Source organism: Hetaerina americana, unplaced genomic scaffold, assembly GCF_022747635.1.
Source record: "Hetaerina americana unplaced genomic scaffold, ioHetAmer1.1.p SCAF_7, whole genome shotgun sequence".
Classification (NCBI taxonomy): Eukaryota; Metazoa; Arthropoda; class Insecta; order Odonata; family Calopterygidae; genus Hetaerina; species Hetaerina americana.
Window position 1 is genome coordinate 34,732,685 of NW_027287316.1, and position 25,903 is coordinate 34,758,587.

Consider the following 25,903-nt stretch of genomic DNA (forward strand, 5'->3'; position numbering starts at 1 on the left):
GTCTATCGCTCAGGCTCCCATACAAGTTTCAGCTTTTTTCTGGACCGCACCCTGACCTTCGCATTTTGTGCTGCCGTCGAACTTGAAGCTTGAGGTAGTCGATGCATGGTGTGGCCTGACCATTCAGTGACCACGCAAGTAGGAGGAGATGAAAATTGACAATCAGCAAAGCTTAAAATATGCGATGCTATTTCTTTCGATAGAAGATTCAATAAAATGCACCTTCAAGCCTGTGGGATTTATTGGAAAGTATTTTCAGGAACGCCCAAATGAACGAATCAAAATAAATAATTCCGTTATTTATTATAAATGTATTTTTGACATGGTATTGTTATATTGTGAGCTTGCTTATTCATTGAAATTCCCTCTTTTTAGTGAAAATTTAAGCCAAAATATAATCTTACAAATATACCTTTAGTGATGAAAACTCAAGCTGGATTTTGTGATTTTTTTCAAATAAATAAGAGAGAATAGGATGCCTGTGCAACTATTGAGGTATTTACTGAGCGATTGCGATATATTTAGCTTAGGGAATGGTTATAGCGTTGAAGGCTTGGAAAACGTCGTTTGAAAGGAATGAGCTATTGCTTAAATATTTTTAAGATATTGAATTAATTAGCCTTTACCTACGGCCTTTTAAATACGCTTCCAATTTTACTCGTATGGCCTTTGAAATCATTATGCATCGTTGGCAGAATTTGTGATGGTATGAAAATTATTGTATTCGTATGCTATTGAAATTAATTTAAGTAAAGGTAGACGGGGGAAAACTTTTGCGTGAGTGGATTCATTCCAAAACCACTCTCACTAAATTGGCCTGGAGTAGACCATGTATTGAAAGTTATCTGCTGTCAGCAATTATTAGAGTGAAAAATTCTATCCGTAGTTTAATTTTCATCTGAAAACTCATATTCTAAATTGACTTTGAATGCAACATATTTTTTGTATTCAAATATTCAAAGCTACTCAAATTTTCTCGCATCATGTCCTAATGGTTTGAGTTCCATCCAAGATGAAACTAGGATAAAATGCAATAAATGGAACCCGTGATAAAGAGTGCAAATAAAATTAAAGAAATGGATATGAATCTATTTCACTTTTACCAAGACTTATTTTCCGACCACAAGATGGATATTTGCTATTTGCGTTTTTATTTCGGAAAATCACACTCCTCTGTCAAGCATAATCAATGTTGGCACGCCAGATGCAGCTTTAGGGATTTATTTAATTTACAGATCATCCTCATCGTTGACCACCATATCCAGTGTCAAATGAATATCAGAGATTTTGGAAGTAACGATGCGTAAAAAATAAAGTTATAATCGCAAAAATTCCTGCTTACTTCTACACCGGAGGGGAAAATTCTGTGAACACATATGCTCAAGCTGCTGCCCAAGTCACCTTGTTTACTGCGTATAGTCGTTGGCAGATTGCGGAATACGCTGTAAATACGGTATGACAATCCTGACATCAGCCATTTCTCGTTCGTCTCCTGTTAGAAGTGGATTGGAGTTTGGTAAATTTTTTAAAATGTTATGCGTAATTAAGAATAACAATTTTGACATTTTTACGGTAAAAACGATTTTTCGTTCCATATAATGTGATACTTGTAGTTTGAGTCATTATTTGACGTACACATTACGCGATCATACCATAGTACTATCTTCTATCAGCAATTCCATTTATTCGTATTCATTTACGCATAATTTAATGGTTAGGTTACAAATAGTTGAAACCGGACTTTCTTATATTCTTTCTACATTCAATACTTTCTCATATTCTTTAAATGTTTATATTGTTTTTCGGCAAAACGGCCTACATCTTTTTCATGTGAAGCCCAGGTTCTCCTAGTTGCACTCTGACAACTCTACAGCCATCTAATACATGTATTTAAAAACATAAAAATAGTAGTCAACCCGAAGGTCGGTTTGGTAGGTGATGATTGAATTCACCCAGTACTAAGCCCGGCGGCGTGTGAAATTCACACATCAGTGTAGGGGGGCCAAGTCCTTTCCCTGTGCCGGTTATGGTTTCCCAGGAAGATCTGGTTCCTCGAAAAATCACATCGTTAGGGAAGATGTGTACTATGCTTAAAAGGAAGTATTGATATTTTATCGCGTAATCATAATTCTGCACTTATGCTTTACCATATAACACTGTCTTTCATTAAAAAAACCACGAGTGTGCCACCAGGTATTGTTATTGAAAAACTTGACGCTAGAGGCTATTTCACAACATTTAAGCATAGAAAGTCGCTTATAGTTGGTCCCAATTATCATTCTATAAATATAATTATATTTGATGATCACGTGCGAAGTTAATGAAAGAAGCTCTTGTACCCTTTTATTATCGATTGGCGGTGGATTCCAAGTATTCGAGACTAGGTGAATGAAAATGCATCTATTATAACGAATTTATACTTTCCTAGCATTAATTTGACTTTTCTTTCATGAACTAACAGGGAATACAACTTTCATCAAACCAGTCAAATGATATGCATAGGTAGGTGTTTTATGGTCATTTTATACGTTTATACTGTAAATATTAATGATATATATTTTTACGTAAAAATGTAGTCTTGTGTGTCAAATTGACTGCATTAATAAGCAGCGTAAAGGAAAGACAATACGTAGAATGCACGGCTGACGTAATAAACTACTTCGCTTTTTCCTGTGCTAAGCTCCAACCGACTCTCCCTGTCGAGTTCGACCCCGATTGAATTAACCTTGAGATGATTAAACCAGACGCATACTCATGGCATTGGAAATGTGCGTGTTGCAGAGTCACGGCCATGCTTTCTCTCAATGTCTGCGTGACTTAGAATTAGTGCGAAGAACGATGAGACAATTTCGTCTCAATATGGGTCGGCATTAGTATTACAACTCTAAGCTGATGAAAACTAATGTTACAGTGAAATAAATTAATAGATAATACCCGAATCGGCATTTTGATTCGCTTTTCTCCGATTGCGCAATTCGCGAGGGCAACATGACCAAGGTTAAACTTCACCACATTCTGGACACTTTCCTAAGATTTATAATCTCACGATTACGTCTGCATACCTTTTCATGAGTATCTTCTGCATGATTTCATTTGCGTAATTTCATTTCTTTAGTTTTTATAACCTTTGTAATTTGACGTTTCCAATCAACGTATTCCGCGATGTCCTTATACGAGGTCTGTCCAATAAATACGCGAACTGAGGCCATGAAAACTTTATCTTGCAAAATGTAGTCTACATTGATTTTGTCTCCTTCAAAGTACTCTCAATTCGTTGATTTGTACTTATTTCATCTTCTTTCCACTGTATAAAGCACCCTTGAAAGTCCTCGGCTGTTAGGCTTTTTAGTTTTCTCTTCGTTTCTTGCTTTATTGTGTCCACATCTTCCCAGTGATGTCCCCTCATCACATTTTTTCATTTTGGGAATAGGAAAAAGTCGCAGGAGGCGAGATCTGGCGAATGAGGAGGATGATCAAGGATGGCGATTGAATTTTTTGCCAGAAACTGGCGAACAATCAATGCTGAATGTGCGAATATGCATTGTCATGGTGAAGGATCCATCCATCGCCTTGAGTCTAATTTGGTCGCACATGACTCACACGATCTCTCGAACTCTTGAGAACTGTATGTTAGAACTCAGCATTTACTGTTTGTCCTTCAGGAAGAAATTCATAATGAACAACACCTTCGATATCAAAGAAAACCAGAAGTATGACTTTGATTATCGATCGGCTTTTTCTTGATTTTTTGGTTTTTTTTAATCCACTTGAAAACGGACGTTTTCTTCAGAGCATTATCACTGTAAACTGCTGTCATAATTTTAGTAATTTCTTGATAACCTATACCGCGCTTCACCAAAAACTTGATGTTGATTCTTTGCTCCGTGATTTCGTCAATTTCCATTGTCTACAAGCAGTAAAAACAAGAACAACAGAAACTAACATAACTGGCTCCATACGCACAGCTCGACGATCCGCCAAGCACAGACGGCTCATTGGGTCTCAGGCAACTAGCGCCGCTAGTGGGCGGGGCTATAGTTCGTGTCATAGCCGCCAGATTTGTATTTATCCACGTCTCGTTTGTGTGATTTTTAAATTTTATTTTGGTATATAAACATAACGGAAAATATCTTCAAGCATAATGTTATGTTTAGAGAGTGTAAGCATTTAGTAATACCCTTAGTAAAAATATAGCTGTATGCATTAATCCAACTGGGTAATCATAGGTCGTTCACCAAACCTTTGCAAAAGGAGTCACCGTTTCACTACGTAAGCCCACAAGGTAATACCAACAAAAATAAAAAAAAGCTCCAACAAAGACTAATTGTAGGATGATTATTTAATTGATTCTAAGCTTAACTTATAAATATGAAAAATTTACCCAGAAAAGTACGTATAAATATAAGTGAACTGCACGCGACACAAAGCATATCTTAAAACAATTACAAGGATTAATGACCGAAAAATTGCCCAGGATTAAAATACCGTACACATAAATAAGAAGTTTAAAATTATTGAAAATTAATACTTTCAGACCTAAAATTGGATCTTTCAGACCTCGGTTGGATGCAGAGCATTTTGATTGGCGATCGAATACTGTGAACGAGGGGAGAAAGTTAGGTAGGCGAGGTAGGGTAAGGAAAGGAATGAGCATTTTGGACAGAATGAAGGGAGGTAGAAACTTTGCGTAATTTAAGAACAATTTAATGTAGTGTGGGGTGTCAGGATGTGTCTTGTTAGACGAAGCCAAAAAGTGTAGTGATGATAAGTCTGTGCCCATTTAGAAACTACCATAAACGGTAGACTTTCAATAATAAAATCTTAAGTAGCAACTAATTTTTGGTCGAATTTATAGATTGCACTTTATTATTCCCTTCTCGCACTCAAAAATTTGGGTTAGAATTGAACAAAAAATTCATTGTATCATATTTTTGGAATTAAGAAAAGTATAGGACGACCTAATTTGTTATTAAAACAGAAGGACTAATTGTATCCTCACATATTATTGGTAGTTTTGACCACCTGGATAAAATAAGAGATAGATACCGTCATTGATTTGTTCATGTACTCGTCCTTTGGGAAATATGAAATCTCAACAGAATTGAGCCCAAGTGTCAGAATGTTTATTTTAAGAACTAAAATTTAATGATTTACTGAAAGCACCCGTGATTGCATTATGTATATAGGCGTGTATGCGTTTGTTTATATGAGCAAAGTTGTATAAACTCATAATTTTGTGTGAGCGGTTGGCGCCCACACTCAAAGTGGCCTGCAAGTGTTTTATAGGTGTAGTTTCGGAAATCTGTTTACTTCAAATTTCAAAATCTCGCGATGCCCTTGCCACTTTTTCGAGAGTCAACTTAAACTGCTTAAACTTTTTCCTGGTGCCATCACTTGCCTCTTTCATGTAAAAACAAAATATTTCGCTGGTAAAACCTGCTTATGAGACTGCAAATGCTGTCTTTTGCCTTGTCTCACTACCGTTGGGGAGTTTCATCTAAACTCTGACAAAATCTAGCAGAGCGTGGTTTCGATCCACGGACCTCTGGGTTATGGGCCCAGCACGCTTCCACTGCGCCACTCTGCTTCTTGTGTACAAAGTTGATTATTTATCTTAATATTATTGTTATGAATTCACTAAAAAAATAATGATGCGTTAATCAAACTTAAAAAATGTAATCATGAAACTTTATACCTGTTAGGATATATTCAATAATTCATCCCACTATATTAATGTTGCCTATTCTCATTTTGTGGGAAAGTCGATCATTTGTATCAAGGAGAGGATTTTCTCTATAATTGCTGAGCCTTCAGTGACTTAAGCATCCAAAGGGAAAAATCTGTAAAGCATTTCGCGATTTCGATACTCAAACCTCTGGGTAATATTTTTTCATATATTTCTGCCCGATTTAAGATAATTTTTTTCATTTCCATCCTGCACGGAAATCATCATTTTGAAAAACTTTGCAGGCAGGAGGTAACTTAAGAGAAGTGTAACATATGCGTCAGGAAAAGCCTATGCATGGAGTCCTAAAATATATATGAATATGTATAAGTGGCCACATTAGTAAAACCAAAATAATTTCATTATATTTTTACATCCATAGTTACTTACTAAGGCCAAACGTCTAACATGCCTTAACTAATGAATCTCCGAGAAACAAAATTAATCAGCAGAGCGTGTTTTCGATCCAAGGACCTCTGAGATAAATGAGTTTCCACGCATTTCAGTGTACGAGTATCCTATCATGATGATTATAGAGTCACTGAAATTAATATATTTATAGTTCAAAATGTGAAGAATAAGGCCCATTAGGGATGTACCGATGAATTAAATGGCACTATTGATTCTTTTGCTTATTATTCTGAAATCGGCGTTTTGGTCGAGAAGTCAGGTATGACTTAATTTTATTTTACTACAAATTTATGTTATTTCCTCCCTGCCAGGAGAATCATCAGTTCGTTTGCAACGGCTTACAGTATCTTCTTCTAGCAGTCTTCAATTTTATCCATTTTTCTGTTTAGCTAGCTATTTAGGGTAATATTCGGTTTTATTCCGATCAGGAATTGGATTCGAAAAAGGTTTTTATGCAGTAAACGTTGAAATAATTTCATTCTTCCTAAGCTAGGGTAATTCATCAGTGCATTATTTTGATGTTGGAAAGTAGGGCTTTAAGCCAATAGATTTTTATTCTAATAATAATAGTAATGTATCTGCCAGCGAATGGCAGATCTGCATATCGCTTTTGAATGTAGTCCGTTAAACTTAGAGTTAACCTTCTATCGCCTTAGGTGGACGGGTGGGAGTGAACACCACTGATATGTCGAAACCAGACAAAACTAAGGACGCAGATATCTGGAACACTAATGTCAGTGCTCGACCGCAATGTGATGCGAGGCTTAATATGTGTACTTAAGGTTACGCGCAAAAAATTAGGCAAATCACTTCATTTTAGGTTTCTAATAAAAACCTATGTCTTTTCACAATCAGGAGCAGAGTGGCGCAGTGGAAGCGTGCTGGGCCCATAACCCAGAGGTCCGTGGATCGAAACCACGTTCTGCTATCTTATTTTTAAAGTTAATTTTTAAAATGGAATTATCTTATGGAAACCCACCACCATACTACATATTGCACATTGTCGCATCAACCTATGTTTGCTCAGTGTGCAAGGTAATATCTTTGCTGGAGAAGTGATTTTACTTGCCCGTCTTCCACTTTTATAAACGCTCAGGCACTAAGGAGCATCATCCCCTTCAAGTAATGACATTGCGTTTAAGATATCTTTTAAACTCTTTTACAACATATCTCTCTGATAGTCGTGAGCATTCGTCTTTTGTGAAAAAATAAACGCTTTGCCTGTAGCCCACAGCTTACTGCGGGTGCTTTCCTCAAGCATTACTTCATGATTCGTGATACAGCAACCTTCATATTTATGTTACCAAAACTATTATGAATCAATCCGCAGATGGCAGCATTGATAGCAGTGGCATAAGCCACCCAAGTAATTAATAAGCATTCGCAGAAATGCAATTCACTCGCCTTTTTTTGTAAGGCTAACGTAGGTAGGGCGTAAATTACGCAGCAGTACAATTTTTCTCACCTTATCCACCTTATCAAGTGAGAGAAAACACTCAAATGATTATGGTATTTCATCTCCGACACGGTATTTCAGGAAAAGACGAGAAGAGTCCAGCAAGTTTGTCCATTTTTTTCATCGGCGGGGTATCTCTAGGTACACGAGCATATTTGTGAATGTAATTTGCCCTTTAGTAAAAGCATTGATTCCTTACAAAAAAAGGAAGTTTTCTTTGAAGCTTGTGAAGGAAAATCTGGTAATAACCGTGAATTTTGCCTGTGTATTGCGTTGTACACGAATTTGGAGCGTTCTGTTTGTGTTGGTAGAAGATCGATTATTTCCCATGAAAATTCGAGTTTCAACTGTTTTTATGAAACAATTGGATGATGAGTAACTAGCATTAAAAGTGCACCGAACGTGGCCAACACATTTGTAAGTAACTAGAGGGTACGCAGTCACATCCATGGTTAATGATACGTAGAATTTCTCTAAAATGTTCTGGTCTTCACTGTATATAACGTTGACATAGTTGGCAATGTCAATGCTGTCAAAATTGTTAACGTACGAAGACCCGTAAAATGGAGAGAAATACTGTTGATAAACGCCGCGGAAACCTGAGACCCAACGCTAATTATGAGTGTTACTCCAAAAAAATACTAATGGGATATATGAAATGGTTATTATAAAAATAAAATGATCTGGCATATAATTCGTATACTGCTAAATGAACAGGGATCAGGGTGGATTCACATCCATAATCATTTTCTATTACTGCTGGAACTGCAAATACCCACTAGGTAAATACGCTCTGTGAAGGGAGACAAAAGTAACAGCTTAGCAGAGCGTGGTTTCGATCCACGGACCTCTGGGTTATGGGCCCAGCACGCTTCCACTGCGCCACTCTGCTCTTGTTTCATATTGGTTTTCTCCAGCGGAAAATTTCTTGCCACGAGTAGTCTGGTGAATAATTTGGCTACTTTTTTGGTATGTTATAGAGTTTATTTTCAACTTCAGCTGGCATCCAATTGATATATCGTGCCGCATCAAATTCAGGCACGTTTAGGGAAGTTTTCTGTCCGCGGGGGAAATATATGTTTGAAAAATAGGCCATTGCAACATCCTTGTCCGTTTTCTTATGAAGGCGCTTTCGCCAAATATTGGTATTTGAACCGAAATATAAAACATCCAAATAATAGAATTATTGAGAACTTTCGTTGCTCACCTACTCATACGATGTTGACACTCAAAAGTTCCGTCTGCAGGCAAAGTGGAAGTAAGTTAAGATGTAACGTATTCATTGGGGAGCACATTTTGCGGAGCACTTTTGCGGAAATAAAGGCCAAATAGGGCGTTGAAAGTTTTGAAAGCATAGAGCGTGGTCATGGTTTTACTGCTATCTATTTCTTGTTCCATGACCATGTATCGGATCTTAGAGAACCATTTATTTTGCGTGTAATCGCAACGGAGAATACATACGATTAATGGATCACTGGGTTACGGCCGAGCACGCCTCCACTTCCTTACTCTGTCAGCTTACGTAAATAAAGCGTAAAAGGAGACCGACTAGTGACATTAGTTTTTGTAACTCATTTGATACATTTGTCTCGGGTTTATTCATATTGTCAAATATTTACCCATAACCTTCCTAAGACATTCGGTTGAAAGCTAGCTGGTTAAATCTTAGGAAGTTCTAATCGCAATTGTGGCAGTTTGTTTGTCTCTTGAGAGAGTAAGTTCTCTCTTCTAACGTATTAATGCATTTGGTGATGGAATATGGAATATTGTGCTTAAGCGAAGAACGTTAGGCAGGAGAGGTGGGAGGAAAAAGAAATGCATGTTGGACGAAATGAAGGAAGATAGGAAGTCTTCGGAATGGAAGAACATTTTAAAATAGGCTGTGGTGTCAGGGTGCGACTTGTTAGACGGAGATAAAAAATGTAGCGATGCTCAGTCTGTGCCTTTACAAAGCATATCATAAAAAGTTGACTACTAACCAACCATTCTAGTATTGCATCACATCTCATTTACGTGTGTGCAACAGCCACTTTCTATTGGTTCAGGATGACAAACAACCACTCTCTACCGTTGTAGCAATTTAGTCTTGATTGCAAACATTACAAGATTATTACGAAAAAGAAGCTCATCTGCTCATTACAGCTATTGCTGTGAGGCGCGGTGTAGTACCACCGCAGGAGGTAATATGTAGAAGGTGGGGAGTACGCTAAACTGGGGAGCGTCTTACATACTCCAAGAGATTAGCATATACGCCCGAATTTGCTGAGACAAGTGGGGGAATTGGATGGAAGAGTTATGAATAGAGTTTTTGGTGTATTTTTAGAGCCATAGTTACTAAGGCCAACCATTTACCAAAATTGGAATAATTAATTTCCGGGAAAAAAAGAGCAGGAAATGGTTTTGATCCATGGAACTCTGGATTATGTGCGCAGCACCCTTCCACTGCGCCACTCTGCAATGCATATTTTATATGATTTGAATTTTTTTGAAGCTATCTGAAATTTAAAAAACGAGAGAACAAAAATTTAGAATTTTTACAATATACTATATTCTGTAGTTATCCAACCTATATCACTGCTCGGTATACCCATTGTGTGGGAAAGTCGACCATTAGTAATGAGGGTTAGGTTTTCTCTATCATTGCAGAACCTTTAGTAATGTATGCATTCCATCGAAGAGTTAGAATAGCAGAGCGCGATTTATATCAATAGATATTTATGAGATTCGAATTATTTTTGATCGACTGTACGGTAGATTGTGCCTGTTTTCTCGCGCGCGGGCTTACATTCTTCTGGTCTGGTTTTTATGCTCAAATTATCATAACGAGCCACTGTCATTTTACTCCGAGTCAATTAAAACCGTTTTATATGCTTTATGATTTGTTTTCCTCGATTTAAAAATCAAACTTCATACCACCATCTCCTCATACCTCTGTGGGAATTTCATGCAATTTCTTCCGAAGCACTTGTTTTCAAATGGCGCACACTAGAATGTTGTCACGCATCTGTAAACGACCTGGCAATAAATTATAGGACAGCCTAGCTTCCTTCCACGGATTTCTGGGTTATAGGCCCAGCACGCTTCCAGTGGACCACTCTCCTACGATTGATATTTAGAAAGAATGTCAACTCATTCTTACCATTGGTTGATTAGTCAACGCAAATGGTCTTCACTCCTATTACTGGTGGCAAACCCCTCCCTCCCCATTCAGCTTTCATATAGGTTATGCAATGTGTCCATGGTATTATAACCTCTATACCACTTCGAATTAAAGATTGTTAGTATCTGAAATAAATTACATAAAGCTATCATATCCAAATTTTAGTGGCATCGGTCGTTTCCATATCATTGCGTCGTTATGCACCAAGATAGCGATTTGCTTCTTAGCTAGCACAGTACTCATGCAGCTGAACATGGAAATTCCATGCTAATATATCTACCATGACACTTTTGATTTTCATGAGACAACGGTATTCAAGTCTTCTCTCTCTAATTAAACTCAAGATTTGGCTATAGTTAAAAAGTTATGAAATGTCAACATATGATGTCGTTAAAAAATGTTACAAGGGTCAAATTTTATCATAAACCCGAGTTGGAAGTTGTGCAAGCATTTATGTTGATTTTTTTCACTTTAATTTCATATTTTAGAGCGATGGACTGGTTAATGCTGCTGGAGTAAAAAATCCTCAGTGCGTGTGTGTTTACGTTTCACAAGTGCCGCTCGGCATTAAAAGGTCGAGTGGCAGTGTGTGCGTTTAGGCTAAACTTCGTTCCTTTTCGCCGAAAATGTACTTATTTGTTCGTTGAATACCTCTTTCTCCACCATTTTATGCCTTCAAAGAGTACTGCCCTGGGGTTATTTTTTTAGTTTGTATTGACAGCCGTAGATACCTCATTTCATTATTGACCTAATTTTAATTATTTTTCACCATTCATTTTGTGTTGGAAAAGGTCGAAAATGTCCATTAGGGTCAGATGTAACTACCTTCGGAAAAACTAATACACGTGTATCTACATTAGGGGGCTAATATTATAGTTTATTTATCAGGTTTTTCAATGTCTTTTCATTAATTTGCGGTAGTCAGTATTTTGTTCGTCCGGAATAGATTTACGCCGCAAAAATATTGATAGACAATTATTTCTATAAAATAATAACATTTCGAATAAAAAAATCAAAAGGTATCTTATTCAGTGCCATTCAACGGATCGATGCTTGATGCGGGCCGTGAACGGAAAGAAACGCTCTTGCAGGGGATGGTTTCGATCCACTGATAGCTGGCTCAGCTGCCTAGGCTCAGCGCACTTCCACTATGCCTTTCTGCTTTTACGGTGTGCTGCCTTTCATAAAGAACTCCTCCTAAAATATATATTTGGCCGATATCCCAGAGGGGATTCCACGAGTACAAAGGATTTAAATTCCCTGGTAATCCATTCAATCGGGGAAATAATGAGCGTATCGACCGCCAGTTTTCCCGTCCGATGATCGGTGCCGAAACAAACATTGTTACGTAAATATATTCATTGAATAGCTTCTTAGAACTGTTTCTAAAACCCAAGAAAAAGATGACGATCGTGTCCTTAGCAAACTTATGTAGCTAACCGTTTACGGTAGAATCCATATTAGAAAAGCCTTGGACAATACACCCGAATTTTTATACACATTGTAAATTATTCTTTCCTTCGTCGGCGAAAAAATAATGGCTGGTAATCATTTTAAGATAACAAAGATATTTATGTGGCAAATTATTACGTAGAATGTCGTTTAGCATTGTCCATGCGGTAGAATAACAGCATACTCACGTTAAAAGTTTTTTTCGATCGAAATTCAACTCGCTAGCTATTTAGGGTAATATTCGGTTTTATTCCGATCAGGAATTGGATTCGAAAAAGGTTTTTATGCAGTAAACGTTGAAATAATTTCATTCTTCCTAAGCTAGGGTAATTCATCAGTGCATTATTTTGATGTTGGAAAGTAGGGCTTTAAGCCAATAGATTTTTATTCTAATAATAATAGTAATGTATCTGCCAGCGAATGGCAGATCTGCATATCGCTTTTGAATGTAGTCCGTTAAACTTAGAGTTAACCTTCTATCGCCTTAGGTGGACGGGTGGGAGTGAACACCACTGATATGTCGAAACCAGACAAAACTAAGGACGCAGAAATTCTGTCGGGTAAAAATAATTAGCAGAGCGTGGTTTCGATCCACGGACCTCTGGGTTATGGGCCCAGCACGCTTCCACTGCGCCACTCTGCTGTATATATTCCTTGAGTGACATCACCTTTGTCAGCGCATGTCATTTCATAATGACTACCAAACGAAATATTTCCGTAACAGGCCTCGGATCCCATTATAGTCGTAACGATTAAAACCACCTCTGAGTTTACTCTTGCTCCTTATAATAATTATTACTTTTAGTCCTATTAGTAATTTTTCTTAATGTTATGTTCAGGTTACACTCTTAAATTTTCTCTTCCACTCAAATTTTTCCAAAGGTTATAGATCCATTCGAATGCAATAAAAAAAAGTAAGCTATTAGGAAGGGGATAGAGAGTAGGAAATTGGTGGTAAAGAAATACATGCATATCTATGCATACCTGTGTTTCGATGATAGTCCTTAATTTGTCAATGATACGTCATTTATTGTGAATCCGGATAATTATGACTTATTATTAATATTACTGGGCAGTCTATCGTTTAATTAGGTTTTGGATGAATGTCGAATGAACATTGTCTTAGCATTGTTTAAAAATAAACACGCTGGCATTACATTAATTTGTAATTTAATTTCGCATGATTCTGTTTCCCTTCATTCCGTCCAAAATGCCTATCCTTTTCCTCCACCTACTTACTTTGCCTAATGTTATCCTCCCAATATCACAGTCTTCAGCATCCCATCGCCATTCAAAATGCTTTGCATTCATCTTTCCTGCCTTCGTCGGATTTTTCCCTATAAACGTCTCTCCTCCCCTGCAGTGACTGCTATTTTTTGGGTGTTTTCCTTTCCATCCATTACGCCTTTACCATCCCTCTCCGTACCCACATTTCTAAAGCCTCCAAATCTGCGTCTATCATCTTGCTTCAACGACCAGGTTTCCGTGCCGTACAAAACCTTCCATTTCAAAGTTTTAAACAGTCTTTTCTTAACATTCTTACTCAAACGTCTTTGTTATCAATTATTTCCTCCCTGTGAAATCTCCTTTGACTAATGCAATTCTTCTTCTTTTGTCCCTAGTACTCGACTTTTACTATCTCAGTTCAAAACACTGTAAAGATATTACACTTTTGAAATAACAGCAATATATACATTTTTATGGGCTCTAAGTTCAGCACCTAGCACCAAACCTCAATTTACTGTATAATTCTTCTGTTTACTTAAATAAAAAATCAGATCGGTATTAAATAAAGAGATTTAGATAAATATCATGAATTGAAAAGGATTTTGTGAACGATTCCGATGAAAATTGGTGCATTTGTATCTTCAATCACTGCACCTACCTTAACTCCTTAACTATTCCCCCATCTTTCACTCATTTATCTACGGAACAATTAACTAACCATGCCCATCCTTTTTTCACAGCATGCTTTCTATTAGGGCACTAAGGTTCAATCACCTTTATTCTTACTTTACCTAATTTTCTTGCTCTTAATTTTCTACATGGACAACTCTCTAAGTATTCAGCAGCTGTCCATTATGTAATAAATTCTTATAAGTTATGGCTATGCACTTTGTCGTACGCCTTTGCTAATTAAATTTAGGTACAATAATCATTCCTTCGCGTATCCTTGGAAATTTTCCCTTATTTCATGAAGGGTAAATGAATAATCTGCGCATCCCTCATCAGACGTAATGCACTCATTATCGTCTCAGATTTTACTGTACCTCTTCTATAAAAAGACGATACAGTATTGCCTTGGGTCTTCAATATATGAGTGCACTTTATGGATTTTTGTATAAGGCATTTGTAATAATCTTAGATGCTAGTGTAATTGATCTTTTTTCCGACGACTCAGAATTACCAACTGGGAGCCAAGCATACGTACGTGGAACCTTTGTTAGCTTTGGTGAAGCAAAAGAGATAATGAAATCAAGAGTAAATGTTTTTAAACAAAAGTAGCTGAATGGGAGAAGAATGACTATAATGACATGATGAGTGTAAACCGCGGAATAACTGAACCAAAGAATTACTGTATTATGTGCATCATATGTGAGAAGAATATTTGCAAAATATGGTATTATAAATGGAAAGATTACGGCCGTGCGAATGTCGGCAGAAATATTGCCAGTAAGGAAATGAGTGCATTTCTAAGGTAGTAGAAATTGCAGTGCATGCTCAGTGAACACCTCCGCTAGTTATACTGTGTGGAAGAGAAGTTTGGGAGTACAAAGATTAGTGCCAACTAAATGCGTAGGGTACGGGCACTTGAGAAGTGTTATGGTAAAAATAGAAGAGGGTGAGCGATGAGTAGATAACGAAGAAGTAGATTGGATGCGCCTGCAACAGTTAAGTATGGAAAAGTGCCCTCCCCTGATTCTTTCATTTTGAGAGAATGCATGAGAGTCGTGTCACGAAATGAACATACAAGTATGCATACTTAAGAGATGGAAATATAAATGTTTTTTGGAAGAGCGGGTAGACCGGGAAAATCCTGTATTTATGTGGTTTAACAGTCTTTCAATACAAGTAATATTATAGGTTTAGCGACGGAAGGGTAGCATGTGAGAAAGAATGTATGACTGTGATATAGGTGAAATATATGCTCGTATTCTAGCGCAGGGGGAGTGTGGGAGGGATTCACAAGAATTTGAAATCAGATAATGAACCCGCTCCATGAATGAACCCCGTTGCAGGCATCATTGCTTTTATAATTACCCTGGGTACGTATTTCGGACTTATTGTTGATGAGAATTCACAAAACATTTTTAGTGCATTGTTTTCAGTCAGTTTTTTTAATTCCTTCTGGAATTGAGCTATAAAACTTACCTATGCTGAAACTGGGGGCTCAATATTTGTACATGTATGCGTATTATGTAGGCATTAAATGTCTGCCCACGAATGGCAGACCTGTATGTTGCTTTTGAATGTAATCGGTAAAACTTAGAGTTAACCTTCTATCGCCTCAGGTGGATGGCAACGGGTGGGATTGAACACAACTGATATGTCGAAACCAGACAAAACTAAGGACGCAGATATCTGGAAACTAATGCCAGTGCCCGTTCCCAATGTGATGCGAGACTTAATATGTGTACTCTAGGTTACGCGCGATATCATTGTCGCAAAACATTAGTCAAATCACCTCATTTTACATCTACACAAACTCTTTTACATACCAAAAAAGTAGCCAAATTACTCACCACACTAATCGTGGCAAGAAATTTTCCGCTTGAGAATACAAATTTTAAACAAGAGCAGAGTGGCGCAGTGGAAGCGTGCTGGGCCCATAACCCAGAGGTCCGTGGATCGAAACCACGCTCTGCTATCTTATTTTTCTCACTTTTATTTATAATTTTCGTGATTGTGTGTTTTAGTGCACGATGATCCTTTTTTGTTGGTAGAATTGCAGGTTCATTAAGTTGTGGGACTATAGGTTGAAATGAAGGTGTCAATTGATAACGTTTTTGACTGTGTTTGCATCTGCCTGTTTACTCGACACACCCACGAGAAAGTTGTTATTATTGTATGATCAGTCAAGTATTAGTCTACGATATTAAATGCGCAGCGAAAGTACATTTAAGGACAAAAGCATTGTTAACTGAAAATAGACCAAAGTTGAATTTTCATGATAGAATTATCTTATAAAAACCCAACACCATACTACATACAAGTATTACTACATGGTGTCGCATCAACTTATGTTTTCTCAGAGTAGGAACTAACATTTTTGCTGGGAACGTGATTTTACTTGCGTGTTTTCTAATAACGGCGTAATTTGCCTGTATATAGCGTTGCGCACGAATTCGGAGCGTTCTGTTTGTACTGCTTTAAGATCGATTATTTCCCATTAAAATCTGGGTATCAACTGTTTTTACGAAACGATTGGATGATGAGTTACTCGAATTAAAAGTGCTCCGAACGTGGCCAACACATCTGTAAGTAATTAGAAGGTATGCAGTCATATCCATGGTAAATAATATGTAGAACTTCTCTAAACTTTTCTGGTCTCCACCGTATACAACGTTGACATATTTGACAATGTCAACGCTGTCAAAATTGTTAACGCACGAAGACCCGAAATATTGAACAAAATTCTATTGATTAACGCCGAATAAAACTGAGAACCAACGCTAATTATGAGTTTTAATCTAAAAAAATGCTCCAGCGGAAAATTTCTTGCCACGAGTAGTATGGTGAGTAATTTGGCTACTTTTTTGGTATGTTATAGAGTTTATTTTCAACTTCAGCTAGAATCCAATTGATATATCGTGCCGCATCAAATTCAGGCACGTTTAGGGAAGTTTTCTGTCCGCGGGGGAAATATATGTTTGAAAAATAGGCCATTGCAACATCCTTGTCCGTTTTCTTATGAAGGCGCTTTCGCCAAATATTGGTATTTGAACCGAAATATAAAACATACAAATAATGAAATTATGGAGAAATTTCGTTGCTTACCTACTCATACTGTACGATGTTGCCATTCAAAAGTTCCGTCTGCAGAAAAAGTGGAAGTAAGTTAAGATGAAACGTATTCATTGGGGGGCACGTTTTTCCACTTTTGCGGAAGTAAAGGCCAATTAGGACGTTAAAAGTTTTTGAAAGCATAGAGCGTGGTCATGGTTTTATTGCTATCAATTTCTTTGTTCCATCCGTCGTTAAAAAAAATAACCTGGAAACCATGTATCAGATCTAAGAGGACCATTTATTTGGCGCGTGTGTATCTCTGGGGAAAAAGTTATAGCAGAGCGTGGTTTCGATCCACGGACCTCTGGGTTATGGGCCCAGCACGCTTCCACTGCGCCACTCTGCTCTCCGCACGCATTCCACTGAATAATTAAGGTAGCAGGCGCGATTTAAATCCCCCGAATTTGATGAGATTCGAAATATTTTTGACCGACTTAAGATTGTCCCTGTTTTCTCGCACGCATACTTCATTTATTCGAACCTGGTTTTTTATGCTCAAATTATTGTGATGAGCCACTGTTTTATTTGCTCCGAATCAATTTATACTGTTTAATTTGTTTTCTGTTGTGTCATCCTTGATGTCAAAATTACATGTCTTACCATCACCTCGTAAAACCTCTGATGGGTGGTCATGCCATTTCTTTGGAAGTTCTAGGTTTTAATTTGGACCAATAGAAATGCCTTCGCACATATAATCCGCAGAGAAAAGAGTAACTGTAGAACGTGGTTTCGATCCGCGGACCCTAAGGTAATGGGCCCACCATGCTTCCACTACGCCACTCTGCTTGTCTTCTGTGAGACGTCCAGGCTCTAATATGCTTATACATATATGCATACTTGGTTGGTAGTCCTTCTTCTGACATAGGTGTACAAATTGGTTACTTTATGATTCTGAATGCCTGTAAACATGAATTTCCGTCCTAGTGAAGTTGAATAAAATGTTATAAATGTAATATCGATTGGCCAATATGTTACTCGGAGCGAAGGTTAAGGTACAGATTAAACATTTTGCATTAATTAGAAGGATGTCTCATTGGCAATGGTGTTGAAAATGTATTATTAGCCCAACCGTACTACAATAGGAGAGATCAAGTGAATAACATTAGAGAGATTTCTTGTAGAACAGACGTCATTCTTACGACGAACGATAAGGGAACAGAATGTTTTCGTCTAACCGCCCTTGGGGAAAAATATTCGGGTCAAAATTAGTCTTGTGTGCATTCACCTCCTACCACACACTCTAGCGGTGTCTTGCAAGGCAATAAAAACAACTAAAAAACTAAAATACTTCGAAGAAATAAGTCATGGCTGGAGCATGCCTTTGTGTATTGGTAGATGCTCTCGCCGCGTTAACATTGTTTTGTTTGTTTACGTTCGCTCTTTTTTCTATTTACTCTCATTGTCGCTAACTATTTCCTAAAAAAAGTGATTAATAGTATACATGGAGATTAAATGAGGGTTTTCTTTCGGTTATAAACAAGATAATGTTTTCATCACCGAGGTTAACAACATCTATTAAAATGATGTGCAAGGTTTAACAGCAAATGATTAGATTAATCCATAATATCCCTCTACAATAAATGAATAGCCATGTAAACTGCAGTGAAATGCAGTCGTAAAATAATACAGACATTTTACAGGAAGTCTGTGTGTAATTGATCAGAGAATATCTTTCTTTAGTCTGAAATGGGAAGAAGCTACACACCGCAAGAGACAAACAAGCAACATTTTCTATTAATAATGCAAGGCAAAAAATTTTAATTACGTCTTATTGAAGTGGTGGTTCGATTATTATTCTTAAAAAAATAAAAAGAACTGTATTTTTGTGCTTAAAATAATATATTTCAATCTTTATTTTGGGTGGACATTATGGCAGAAGTGCGATAAATTTGTTAAAACATATGTTTTGTGCCTGGAAGAGGGATTTTTGAGAAATAATTCACGGGAATTCTCCAAATTGAATCGAACATGGAAAAATGTGGCCATCTCAGCGAACGTTATGTGAAAGCAGTGTTAAAAGTTAGAGAAAAAGCTGGTAAAAAATTAGCTGCAGTACCGAAGTTAACTTGAGTACTTGCTCGCAACTCAAAGAGTTTCAGCTTCAGCCGTAGGGGAAAGAAGTCATGAACGGTCATTACACGCAGAAATTGTAAACAGTGATGCACGTGATTTGAAAATAGGGTTCAGCATTAGGGTTTTAATTGGAATTTTGGCCATAGCCTCCACAATTGATATTGGACATTTATGGCTACTATTATCATAATTCATATTAATATTGGTATCAATTTTATGTTTATAATTGGCATTAAATTTATTTTTAACTGTTACTAAAATCGCCACTCACCTATTTTCGTTGTTTTTAAGGATACGTTTATTTCAATCAGCGCTGAAAGTCAATTTTTATTATAACTAATTGAAATGTATGATTACATTACTGAAAGTTAAGTTTGAAAGTAGTTTTTCCCCTTCAAAATAGGAACATTGACTACTGTGGAGTGGGAAGAATCGATATTTGCCAAAGACCTTTGCTGGACGGAGATTTGATAAATTTAATCTTTGAGCCGCATTGATTCTGTGGCATAAAAGAGATTTCTTGTTAATGAAATAAGGACAATTTGCACTTTTCCACAGTTTATTTAACGTACGACGCGTTTCAACTCACAGAGTCATCATCAGGTACAAGAAGGTGGGTCTTGTACCTGATGATGACTCTGTGAGTTGAAACGCGTCGTACGTTAAATAAACTGTGGAAAAGTGCAAATTGTCCTTATTTCATTATGATGAACTTCCACGACCTCAAGCCTGAATCTGTTGAGATTTCTTGTTGTTTCGCTCCAGTGTAGTCATTTATTTGACATGCGCTCCTGGAGAGAGAAAGAACCTAGCAGAGCGTGGTTTCGATCCACGGACCTCTGGGTTATGGGCCCAGCACGCTTCCACTGCGCCACTCTGCTCTTTTTCTTTAAAATTAAAAAGAGCATTTATTGTAGGGCTTCCACATTTCACTTGGTCATTATTGGTCTTCGGAACTCTAAATGGGTGGAGTAATATTTCTCAGGCAACATTATTTTAGTTTATTTGACAAGATTCAGATCTACTGTTACCTATTAAATTTTGGTTTGAAGACTAGTTTGGTTTGTTCGCGTTCTTATTGCTCATTTATATTTCTATCCAAAGCAAAGAAGTCTTGGAAATGGTGTCCCTTTTGAAACCAAAATCCCTTGTTCTCTGAATCCCTCATTCTCGGCCGGAAACTTCTTCGGTGAAAAGGAGTTTGGCTGCAATAATTGTTCACCAAATTTGTATCTCAAAACTGTTTTAAGGTGGTGGTGAAGTGCTTATTATAGTCATGTAGTGGTCTTTGACGTGAAAGAAAGTATATTCTAAATAAGAATTCGCATGAAGCTGACCATTACGCTACCTTTCATTCTGTTGTGCGGTTAGGAAGAGTTTGTTCAAGAGTTATTTATGAAGGCGTCACCCATTGCAACATCGATCAGGGATTTGGTGCACACAAGAAGATACCTTTCCAAATTTCAAATTAATATCATTCTTTTCATTAAAATGATCCCGGTCTCGAATCTAACAATACTTACGCTTTCGCAGCAAATCACTATTGGTTTCTCAATAATAATTTCAACGATTTAAGTGAGTGAATTTTAAGTGACAAAGACCTAAATGATCAATATATACTGAGGATTATATGGCAAGATACGTATTGTCTTTCAAATACAATGGGATGGGTGTTATTCACCTTGGTGAGAGCTTGGAACGTTATTCTTTTCCATACATTTTTAATTGAATTCTTATTTTATATTTAGCTAAAATATAAAATTATTATTTTAATTATCTTCCGTAAGAAAATTTTGCGGTCTACGCTAAACCTTAGTTCCATTGCTGTTGAGAGCCACGCACGAATTCCGTGAAAGGTTATCGACCCTGTTTACGTTCGTAAATTGCATCGCGAACAATTTCCAGAACACATTCCGTATGAAGGGCCCTGTAGACTCGGTTATTCTTACGGTGTTTTGAGGGGGAAACTTGGAAAGTGTCTTTGGATATCTCTATTGAAATTCTCACGGACTCTCACACTCGAAATTGACTTCCTTGATTTCAATTTTTAAGCTTTCATCACATTCTTACTTTCTTTTGAGCTTGGGTAGGAGGTCGTTGTGATTGTCTTCCTTTTATTGTATCCTTACTTTATTTAACATTGTCATTATTTACCACCGTAAAGCATGCGAAAGTCCCCAAGACAACCTATAAACAATTATTGTGACTGGAAAGCGTTGACAACTGTGGTCGCGGGAACAATGGGCATTTGAAGGTTTAGCGAGAATGGTGAAAGCTTCCTTCGCACGTTAGGTTTGTCATGACCAGCGTACACACGAGTACTCGCTTGGCTGGACTAACCCGTGACGGGAACTTTTCTAAGCTCTTGGGATTCCTCCACTTTTGCACCTTCTTCTCGTATTCAATAGAGAGACGGAAGTATGACGTAGGAAACCCGAGGCGTGACTGTTTCTCAGTAATGTTCTCCGATTTAGTTCCTATTGTTTTATAACCTTTTCAAAAATTGAAGCCTGAAGTGTAGTACCTATTTATTTGGGGCGTTCATGCTAATTCAGTGAATGACAGGAAGTACGATATGCGGTACGCGGATATGTGCAATCCATTTAAAATTTACTTGGAGTGCGACGTCAACAATGTTCTGGTTATTTTGTTGAGAAATTTGTCGGATAAATTTCGCAAAGACATTTAATGGTGGTGTTTCTAAGAAAATAACTGCTAAACAAGGTGATTAAAGGTGGAAATAATGCCCTGCTCATTCCTTTACGTTAGAGAAAACGGTTGGACGTATTGCAGTACCTCTCGAGGCAATTGTAATCATACAGAATTACCTTAATATAAATTATAAGAGCAATTATTATACCGCTGGAATATGAAGTTTTATTTTGAAGGGATATTCAGTTGATTTTTTCTCTCAGTTTATTCGAGTCGAGCGTATAATTGATTTACTCTTGTTTTATCTGAGTATCTTAAAGGAAATTTAAACTAAGTGACATCTCCCTTTCGCTTGGTCCCTGTTCGCTATCACCCGTACAATAAAGCCAGGTTAGGAGTATATACAGCCAACGCGGATTAAACAGCGATTGCATGAGTGAGAGAGAGTAGAAGAGAATGAGAAAATTTAGATCAAGGTTTGAGAGTAAAAGCCTGATCTAGAATAATCTTACTTCCGAATAGATTTAGAAACTATTATTATATTTACCTTTTCTGAAGATCGATTTCTTACGCATAACAAATTTAGGATCTAAACGATGCTGACGGATTAAATCCAAACTTTTTCTTCGTCTGTATTTCTTGGAGTTTTTGTTAGTCTAAAATTTGAATATTTCTGGACGTCCCGAATATTTATCCCATGTTCGAACGTATCTGAAAGCCACAATGAACGTCTCCACGCGCTGTGACATTTAGTAGAAGGTGGAGGCGTGCATTGTCGACCGTAAAAGTCCATTTGGCAGTGATCGTAGTTGAAATGCCATTTTGCAATCTGCCCCGTCGATTCTCCTTTCGTTTGGTGAAAAATATCACCCTACGAGAGATTCTATATATCTTAAAACGATGAACATGAAAATATTACTGCCACCATAATTGCGGCCTTACGATACTTGAATCCAGCGATATCGGTCCTCTTCTTGAATTTTGCACGAAATTTTTTGAAACATGTAATATCACCGAATTGAATTAGCAAATGGCAACCTCCGTTGTTACGACACGTGCGACGATCCGTAGCTATTTGGTCCTCATTACAGTGGAACTAATTGACCGTTTTGTAATCAAGTTCTGACTATGATTGCTCATAATGAGTAATGCGTATCGTATTTTCTCTGCTCAAATGTATCGAAAATGAACGATTTATTAACTAATACCACTTGTCACGCGCTAGTTGCCAAATTAATCGCTATTTTTACATAAACGATTCTCCGGTTATGGGAAAGGTTCATTTAAGTTTAAATCACCATCGTAGATTTGCGAAAAATTTCTCATATTTCAAAATTTGGGAGTTTGAACGAACGATCACATGCAAGGCTTTTTTTATTGTTCTAGTGACGCCTTGTAGAATTTTTCTGTTCACGTTCATTTAACCATATGAATGGGAACTTCAAGTGAACTCCGTGAGAGGCAGGGCCACTAACTTTAATTTCTCTCTTTGATAATCTCCCTCCCCAAGGAATACAACATTGATGTGGTCAAATGGCTTGTGCGTTCTGATGACCTCCCGACCTATACTGACGGTAGCAATGATAATTTATCCTGGATTACCCATGGGTAAGGAAGGGTAGGAGCCAAACGAAAGGTAGTCCGCGCAGCGTCGGTTCCTGATTGAGACGGCTGCAAAGGCGTCTGACCCCAGTGGGGCGGCCATTGAGTGATGGTGTCGCGTTAAAAATACTATTGGGGAAGGCAACGAATATCCACCTCAATTATTTATCGCAAGATTTTTATGATAGGCAACGTAATGGAATAAGTCCTGGCAACTACGGGACTTGACATAATCAGCCGTGCGTCGTACCCAGCAGCGAGATAGGCAAAACTTCCGCGGTTGTCCTTTCATGAAAACCTTGTAAAGCAAAACCGATAGCAGCAGAATAGAAGACGCAGGAGAAGAAGAAGACCGAATCAGTTAGAATAGGAACTTGGAGTGATAGGACAGTGTTGAGGACAGGAAAATAATTGACTATAAAGCGAGAGATGGAAAGAGGAAATATAGATATTTTGGGTCTATGCGAGGCGAGATGGAAGAATACCAAGGGTTATTGGAGTGATAGTTATAGAGTAATATAAAGCGGAGGGGAAGAGAGTCAGAGAGGGGATGATTGTATGATTGACGTGATTTCTACCACCGTAAACGACACTGGGCCGTTCTATGTAATACTCAATACCAGTGACGAGATTACAGCGAAGGAACAAGTGGACCGACAGGAATCAAGAAGCGAAATCTTTCTTCCCAGCCTTCGCAGTGTCGCACAAATTTAAGAAGGGGCGAGAACCGAACGAAAACCATACGATTTCTTTGTTCGCGTGTTTTTAAAAAAGTGGTTTATTGTTCGAAGCAGTTTCCACAACTCCCCTCTTTTTGTAGATTCATATCCGACAGCATACCATCTTACGCGATCTGAAACGTTGTTTTACAAGTCAGGATTTTGGTGCTTTATCTCCGGCTTGGTAGTTTTTTCGAATTTTTGTATGCGGCTTCCGGCCGCAAATTCCTGCGTGAGACGCTGACCTTGCGGTCAACAGATCAAATCCGAGCGAGGTCAAACCGTGGTAACCAAAGGCGTCGGTTATCGTAGCTCTATTGTTTTGCGGTATCAGCCTTCGGAGGCCAAATCTACTCAGAATTCATGCAGAGGCCATAGATCCGTAATTATTGTCTAGGTTAAGGGTTTTTGCGTCCTACGACTGCCGAGGCGGTAAGTCACCTCCGTTTTCGCGTTCTTTTAGAAAGCCGTGTACCCGTCATAATATATACTTTCGATTGTACTATGGTGGTACAATGCAGAGCATTTTGATTGGCGATTAAATGCTGAACACTGACAGAGTGGAGAACATTAAGCATGCGAGTTACTCTGAAAGGGAGGAAAAGGATAGGCTTGTTGGACGGAATGAAGGGAGTTAGAAAGTATGCGGTATTGAAGAGTGGCTTAATGTGGTGCCGGATGTCAAGGTACATGTTGTTGAATGAGGCTAAGACATGAAAGAGTGCTAAGATAATGCTCATCCAAACCCTACCTCAAATGGTGGATTACTCTAATAATAGGGCAAAAACAGTGAAAAGAGGAGATTATTAGAATATATTTGCAAAATTTGTGTACGGAAATTGGATAGCTTAATCGTTTGGTTTTGAAGGTGGAGTTTTTCTAGGAATACTTATCAAACGGAAAAAGGTTTGATAAACTATTCGACAGCTATTGAAATAATTCTAAGGAATGTACCCTTTGATTGTAATACATTCTGTGAGGCAACATATTTTCGCGTTTTCACCAGTTTCTCACTTGCCTAAGTATTAAAATTTCCTTCCGAGGAAATTAAAAAAATTCCCATAGAACGTGATTAAGGTTATATGTAGTTGGTCGTAACATTTTGCTCTTGAAATATGTATGCTAGGCAATGAATAATCAAAGAATCCTAATTCCGTTGTCATTACATTTGGAAGTCTAGTATTTTGGTAAAAATAAGTTTCAATTGCAAATTTATGCTTTAAACTCCAATTTACTTGCCCAAAGAGATTATCTTTCTCATCAATTTTGCCTCTTCACCCGATTAAGATATAAAAAAAATCAAGGCAGTACTGTGTCTGCAGCCAATGGACAACTGAAATGGAGCGTGCAGCGTTAGAACACAAAGTTGGAGAGCTTTGAATATGTGTTAGGGACAGTGTCTAGAAGAGTACACTGAAAGAGGCAAGGGTTATCTGCAAATAAAATGAAGATGCTAGTTACGAATAATGATAATCAATCAAGCAGTGTAATCGTAGCTGTTGCCCGCGTAATAAAGGAATCACTGTAATTCTGAATAATGAAATCACTACTCCGTGGCCAGAAGAAGTACCCGAATTTAAATGCAGTCAAATTCTAATCTCGTGGCAGTAAGTTAACTTATGTGAACCATTGCGAAAGTAATATTT

At 37.6% G+C, this 25,903-nt stretch overlaps 7 non-coding genes across 7 annotated transcripts; 2 read left to right on the plus strand and 5 right to left on the minus strand.

The window, feature by feature from the left end:
• Nucleotides 1–5,515: 5,515 nt before the first annotated feature.
• TRNAM-CAU (transfer RNA methionine (anticodon CAU)) lies at nucleotides 5,516–5,587 on the minus strand. The gene has a single exon. It is a non-coding gene; the product is annotated as a tRNA-Met (tRNA).
• A 1,405-nt stretch (nucleotides 5,588–6,992) lies between these two features.
• Nucleotides 6,993–7,064, plus strand: TRNAM-CAU (transfer RNA methionine (anticodon CAU)). The gene has a single exon. It is a non-coding gene; the product is annotated as a tRNA-Met (tRNA).
• A 1,348-nt stretch (nucleotides 7,065–8,412) lies between these two features.
• TRNAM-CAU (transfer RNA methionine (anticodon CAU)) lies at nucleotides 8,413–8,484 on the minus strand. Its single transcript has one exon. It is a non-coding gene; the product is annotated as a tRNA-Met (tRNA).
• A 4,291-nt stretch (nucleotides 8,485–12,775) lies between these two features.
• On the minus strand, nucleotides 12,776–12,847 carry TRNAM-CAU (transfer RNA methionine (anticodon CAU)). Its single transcript has one exon. It is a non-coding gene; the product is annotated as a tRNA-Met (tRNA).
• A 3,153-nt stretch (nucleotides 12,848–16,000) lies between these two features.
• TRNAM-CAU (transfer RNA methionine (anticodon CAU)) lies at nucleotides 16,001–16,072 on the plus strand. Its single transcript has one exon. It is a non-coding gene; the product is annotated as a tRNA-Met (tRNA).
• Nucleotides 16,073–17,485: 1,413 nt separating this feature from the next.
• On the minus strand, nucleotides 17,486–17,557 carry TRNAM-CAU (transfer RNA methionine (anticodon CAU)). The gene has a single exon. It is a non-coding gene; the product is annotated as a tRNA-Met (tRNA).
• Nucleotides 17,558–20,093: 2,536 nt separating this feature from the next.
• Nucleotides 20,094–20,165, minus strand: TRNAM-CAU (transfer RNA methionine (anticodon CAU)). Its single transcript has one exon. It is a non-coding gene; the product is annotated as a tRNA-Met (tRNA).
• Nucleotides 20,166–25,903: the final 5,738 nt, after the last annotated feature.